Source organism: Thunnus albacares, chromosome 16, assembly GCF_914725855.1.
Source record: "Thunnus albacares chromosome 16, fThuAlb1.1, whole genome shotgun sequence".
NCBI classification, from domain to species: Eukaryota; Metazoa; Chordata; class Actinopteri; order Scombriformes; family Scombridae; genus Thunnus; species Thunnus albacares.
In genome coordinates, this window is record NC_058121.1 from 3,380,715 (window position 1) to 3,387,788 (window position 7,074).

The 7,074-nt window shown below is 38.8% G+C and overlaps 1 long non-coding RNA gene across 1 annotated transcript; it reads left to right on the forward strand.

Annotated features, from left to right (window-relative positions):
• The first annotated feature begins 5,123 nt into the window (after positions 1–5,123).
• LOC122999912 lies at positions 5,124–6,835 on the forward strand. The gene is made up of 3 exons (XR_006407854.1): positions 5,124–5,304; positions 5,473–5,623; positions 5,716–6,835. It is a non-coding gene; the product is annotated as an uncharacterized LOC122999912 (long non-coding RNA).
• The last annotated feature ends 239 nt before the right edge of the window (positions 6,836–7,074 follow it).

The following is a 7,074-nucleotide window of genomic DNA, read 5'->3' on the forward strand; positions in this document are numbered from 1 at the left end:
CGCCACTAGCACAGAGGAGGAGGAGGAGCAATGCAGCAATTGGCCAGGTGTGAGAAAAGGCAGGATTCATTGCATCTAGCCCTGCTCTATGACAGCAGGCTTTCACCCTGCCTTTCAGTGTAGCTATGAAGAACAGGTATAAAGACTTTTGTCTACTTTGTTTGAAGCATACTGACACTTGCACAAATGTTCAAAATCGGATTCAGCAAACCCTGAACCCACACATTTTTTTGTGATTTAGCAAATTCATGCAAATTGATCTTTAACAGAACTGACGCCCCCAAATCGCTATATAAATATAGCTGCTCTGCTCCAATTTGTGGAATGTCATTCACAAAATTGTCAGCCAACAGTCAAATGAATAATTTACCAGTACAATGAATACATAACATAACAATTTATACTAAGGTTTATTTAAGAATCACCAATCTTAAAATTTAAGAGCAGGGCAATTTTGGTAGTCTCTTTTTGTCTGCTATTTCTTTTTTCAGTTATTACTCCCAAGTAAAGCTCTTATTATCAGTATTGAAGCTGCATTAAATTTTTATTTTCATGGCTGCTAGGTGGCACAACACTGATATATCACCTTAGTTATTAAGGCTAACTTGTTAGCAAACTATTGTTTTTTTTAAACATTCAGCAGACTCAGAGCAACATTAGAATTCATTTTTCCATTTTTCTGGATACCTGATTATAGTTCAATATGTACTCTGTCTTTGGCATTGTTTTCATTCGCTCTATCTCATGCTAACTTTATCTGTCTGTTGTTAGGTGCTGAGCAGATAGTTTATTTTGGTTTTATCAGAGCTTTTTCACTGCTGCTACTAAAAATAAGGTTAATGTGAGCTGTGAGACTGAACCAAACAAGTAAAGTTTGTCGGCCGTAAAACCAAAACAATGAGCTGAAAGACACTAAAACACTCCATAGAACTGAGGGGAAGTGCAGTGTCACATGATATGTTTATGTGCTTCATTACCACGAGAGATAACTTTCACATTTTTATGATTTAAATCTTAAATCATTTGCCACTTAAGAACGAATCTGTTTGCAGGCACATTGTGTTTGGTTAGAAAAGCAGCAAACACCAATCCCTCAAATATCAGACCTCTCCCTGTCTCACACTCTGCACATCTCTGCTGGCCAAGCTAGTCAAAGTGCTCTATTTGCTCTGTATATGCTTCCCTTAAGTCATATTATTAGCAAACTTAAAGGTGTCTCTTATCACTGTCATACTGATGACATTCAGCTGTATGTCTCTTTTATGTCCTCTGTTTTGCACAATTGTCTAACTGCCATAAAGGACTGGATGGCTAGCAACTTTTTACAACTAAACGCAGAAAAGGCGTCCTTATCATTGCTTCAGATGGCATAACTTCCAAGGTTGCTCAATGTATTGAGTCCCTTTCTTCAGCTGTGCAGTCTAATCTTAGAAACCTCTGTGTTATATCTGATCACTTCCATCAACATGTCAAATTGTTAACCAGTTTATGTTTCTTTCATTTAAGAAACTTGGACCATATACAAATGGTCCAGAATGCTGCTGTAAGGCTGTTGACGAGGTCCAGCAGGACGACTCACATCACACCCATCTTATCATCTTTACATCAAGGCTTCCCGTGAGGTATAGGATTCATGGTGAGACACCTGTGTACATCTTTGACCTGCACCATCCTTATATCTCAAGTAGGTCACGTAGGTCCTCTGACCAGGGCTTACTGGTTGTCCCTCGCGCTCCACTAAAAATAAAAGGTGATAGTGCCTTTGAAGTGGTGGCTCCAACACTGAGGAACGCTCTTCCAATAGACATATGATCTACGGTCTCTGTTGACACCTTTAAAAAACAGCTGAAGACTGATTTATTCAAATTGGTCTTTGTCTTGCCTCATACAGTCTAGTGTTTGTATTTTGTGTGTTTTTAAGTTATGTTGTTGTATATGTTTTGTTTGTTTATTTTATTGTATCTTATATTCTACTGATGGTCTTTTTTAAAAAACTTTTTTTTTTTTTACAATTTTACTCTTGTGAGGCACTTTTTTGACCTGCTCTGTGAAAGGTGCTATATTAAATAAACTTTACTTACTTACTTACTAAACTTTACTCTCTCATTAGTCAGCCAGCTGAGGTGTGCAATATCTTTAGCAGGAAGTGTGTGCGGTCAGTGAACAGGCTGGAGTGTCCGAGAGTGCTGGGCTGCTGCCACTACAACTGATGGTCCATTTGGCACAGACCTGAAGTGTCAATAAGGCGTGCTGACTTCACTTCTTCATATTCTGAAGTAAACGCCTAAGAAATATTTTATATGCTCAAAAATCATTGGCAGAGTGAATGCATGCAGAGGTGCTAATACAGTTTTTTTTAAAAGATATTCTAAGGCCAAATGACATCATGGAAAGTGAAGTGTCCAACCGAAGTTGACACTCAGATATGGAAAAAAGACTGGTGCATCTGTCATCATGTTGCCTGAAGACTGAAAATGAATCACAGCCCATCCTTGAATTTTGTTCCTTTCTTTGTTTACATCTCCCTTAACCAGGGCTGCCAACTCTCACACATTAAGTGCGAGACTCACACAATTGACACAGATCTCACCATTTCACGCCACACATGCCTATAAAATTTGTGATTTTTAACCGAAGGAACAGCAGTTTATTTTTTTCCATGTTCAGACAGGCTGAGACACAGAGCGTAACAAGGTTCAGGCAGCACAAGAAGTCCTGTGTTCTTGAGAAAGCAGATCAGCAGCAGGAAAAGAAACAAGAGGAAGAACATGAAAGTCTACCACTGACGAAAAATCCTGAGACGTTAGAGCAGAGGGAGATAGATGAGCCATGAGGGAAAGAGGGAAGACAGGGTCCCAAGATCAAAGACCACTGTGGAGCTGCATCCTATGGGTGCTCTTTTAAAAATGAATGGTCACAAAAATGGCCATTCATAACCAAGGGGACACTAAGTACACATTATTTGTGCTCCGTATGCGGGGTAGAAAATGCTTGCTGTCACCAGGCAGATGTTACTAGGCACATAAACAGCAAAGGCCATCAGGAATAACAGAAGGCACTGTAATTCAGCCGTACTCAGTGCCACTTCCTCCTGCTGGGGCAATGACTGCCCAAGAAGTGAAGGTTGGTAATGCATAGTTATGGTTATGTAGTAGAGGGAAATGACACTATACCCTTTACATAAGCTCATTTTATAAATAGTTTTGCCTTTTTGTAGCTGGCATGACCTGAATTCATTGTGTACATTCAAATCAATCAAAATCTAACATCAATACAATTGTATCTTGCAGACAAGGAGGGCAGAATTAAAAATGGCTGTGATGCTGGCAAATCATAATATACCACTGGCTGTCACAGATCATCTGGGGTTGCTCATGAAAGAGTGCTTCAAAGATTCAGCTACTGCACAGGAGTACAAATGTGCAAGAACCAAGACCTCCTGTATTATAAATAAAGCAGTGGCCCCACATTTCAAAAACACACTGGTAGTGCCAGAGGTACCCTTATTACAGATGGTTCAAATGACACAGGTAGGAAGGAAATGCCTTTACATCCTGGTATTCATTGAACAACATTCTTTTCTCTTTTTCTTTTTTTTTCTAACCATATTTTTGAAGTATGTGAGCTGACTTTACTATATTTTTTCGATTTTCGCTAAGATGATGGGCTAATTTAACTTAAATCCATTATCTTACATTAACTTTTGTCAGTGTTTGATGTGAACAAGGTTCCTTGGCACGTGCACCACAACTAGAACCAGATCTGGCACAGCGGAGCTCCTCTTCCGGAAGATTGTTCCTGCCTCACAAGATAATAATATTCCATTGTGCCACTGTGTTGGCATCTCTGTAGACAATGCAGCCATGAACATCGGACAACACAGAATTCTACAGAAAAACAGTAGTGTTTATGTACATGGTTGCCAACGTCGTGTTTTACACAACACTGCAAAATAAGCAGGTCTTGCCTTTGCTGAGGTAAGTGTAGTTTGAATATATGTTTAATATTTAGGTGATGTACAGAGGATGAATTCACTAAAAATGTTTAATTGCAGGAGTCACTTTTTGACCTAGAGGATGTGGTGGTTGATGTGGACTTTTGGTTTAAAAGCAGCACCAATTACAAGGGTTTTCTGGCAGGTATCAATTTTTCAGCCAGTTCTACAAAAATGATCCAAATGAATTTTTAAGCAGTTAACCAGTGTCAACTCTTACACAATTATGGAATTATTTGCCTTTGCACAGAGTTTTGTGAGCTCTTTGAGTCAGATTACATGAAAATCCTAAAGCATGTCTCTGTGCAGTGGTTCGTTCTCAGATTATATGTGGCACTTGCGTATTTAAAAAAAAACAGGTAAGACAAAGATCCAAATCCATGCTATAATATGCAATCTTAAAATTGACACTATGTTTATGAGTTGTAGCCTTGTTTTCTCTCACTTATAGAAAAGAATCAACCAAGATTGAAGAGGCTACGGGGAGCCTTTTCTGACTGAAGTGTACCTCCTTTTCTACCAGCCTCCACCTTTCTGAATCTCACTGCACTAATATAATATTTGGCTGAGATGTAATACTTTTCAGATGATTAAACTCATCCACAAGCTCTGCTCTAAGTTCATCTTGCCCACAGTACTACAGACCCATCACAGGCCTCTGGCCATTCCATATGTGAATAAGGAAAACCATCTGCCTGGTAAATTTAATTTAGTGCAAAATAAAGTAAGATGTGTATGTATGTGTAGTAACAGTCAAAAGTCTGGACACACTTGATATGTCTTCTTTTCAATTATATTGAAGTTCATGTATGAATACAATGATGTGATTACTTCTAGACTGATTGTTCCATAATTTTTGACACACAAAAAAACAAAAGCTTCAACAACTAGGCATGTCCAGACTTTTGACTGGTACTGCATGTATATGTATGTAATATATTGTCTTTTGGAATTATATGACTTGTAATCAGTAAACTACTAAGATGAACCTCAAGGAAAGGCTTGTATGTAGGTGTTTTTTATGAAAGTACATTGGATTTGATTGTGTTTTCTGCATCTCAAACAGGAATCAAACGGAATGTCAGCTTCACCACCAGAGCGTGGCTCAACCAACTACTGAAAGCTTGGGACATCACAGCCCAGCAACTGCAGATATTCCACACTGCAGCCCTGAAGCTGTTGATGAGAGCTGTAGAGTACGCTCTACAAAGTCTGCCTCTGAGAGACCCCTTGCTGAAGCATGCCAGATTTGTGGATGTGAGGCAGAGGGCAGAATGTTGGGTAGAAGATGCCCTTTACTTTGTGCAGAGGTAGAATTTATATATTCATTTCTACCAAAGTACTCATATTAATTTCTTCAGAAATTAATAACAAATAAAAAAAGGATACTTTTTTTCTGAAAAACTACTCATTATCACCTGAGTATATCTCATATGGAGTGAATACAAGTTTGTAACTCTTGTTTCGCTTCAAAAAAGGTACGTCCACTGTCTCCCCTACCACAGCCCACAGGAACATGACGCACTGGGGGAGGAGTTCTTAGACTATCAGACGATTCCTATGCCTAGTTTGGCAGCAGACCCAGACATTGAGGGCTTCTGAGCCAACATGGCAAGCTTAAAACACAAGGTCAGAAATCTGTCTCATTTGAAAACTTGACTTATTTTCGGTGTCTAAATGTATTAATGGTGCAACTTAACCCTGTTGTCTGTGTTTTATAGGCGACAGGGGTGGGCAGGTTTGAGAGACTCTCTGTTAATACTAAAGTGATATTAGTCCTGTTACACTCCATTGCTGACGCAGAGCGGGTATTTGGTGGGCTGAACAAAACAAAAACTAGTAACAGTCTAGCCCTGGAGGGAACACTGACCTCTAATGACAATTAAGATGGCAGACTTGGAGCCATACTTCAAGTGGGAGCCACCCCAAATGATCAAGGCTGCAAAATCAGCCACAAGCACGTACAACAGAGCACATGAGAATGAGTGAATTGTTTTACACTGATGTTTCTGCGTGGACTTGTGCTGCATATGGCTGTTGTTCACCTAGATTTTAATATTTCAAATAGTACTGTTTTTTGGTGTAAAAATACAAAAATTTTAAGCCCTAAGCTTCCAGGAGGAGAAGCCTTATGAAGATAGGTTCTAGATAGGCTTACATGAGAGGACTGTACACTTAAAAGTGGCAAGGTTGCAGGTATCAAAGTAATGTTACAATCTGACTGTTCCAGATGTAGCCCTGCTGTGTTTGTTCTTGTTCATATTGTATTCATTTTTCTACCGTTATTTTCTCTGGTTCTGGGTCTGCATTAAGATGATAATTTATTCAAACACAGGAACAAATCTCACTCCAAGCTTAAATCAAAAGTTGGCAGCCCTTCCCTAAACCCTCCCTTTTACTCACTTTTTTTTTTTAATACAAAATTCTCCCTCATCACCACACTCACATTCTAGTTCATAAGAGCAAGTGTTGCAATGTTCAGTACTCTTGACAGGAATGGTTTAACTTACTTCTACCCAAGCTGAGGACAACGGTCTAATCAAAGGCACTTCCCCTATGGCAGTAAATGATACATCAAAGTGACTTTCCTTTATTCCGTTTTGTCTCCTGTAGCAAGAATTATACCAAAGCTTTCCAAACTCTGCAAGGACTCAAAGTCTGTGACATGTAATCTGATAAAAGGAATTAATCAGAAGGAAGTGGTCATATCCTAAAATGTGATATCTCTGGTTTGAAATCAGATTTTTGACTGAGATAAAGAGTATTTATTGATATCTTTGAAGTAGGTACGTTTGCAGAAAGGATTGCAACTTGTAACTAAAGGTCATTTGTTAGCAATGACTCCAAATGTCATTTTAATCTAATTATTTTCAAATAGTTGATTATGTATGTCAAACCAATATCACCTTGTATGACTCATATCTTTCTGAGTTGAGTTATTTTTTGTCACATATCTGTTACAGTTTTGGTTAATTTTTGAACTTGGCCATCTCCTGCAGCTCATGTTCCCCAAAGTGCATTCTGGGATGGACATGTCCAGACAGAGTGGATGGTTAAATCCTCTTCCTCTTGAATTACAG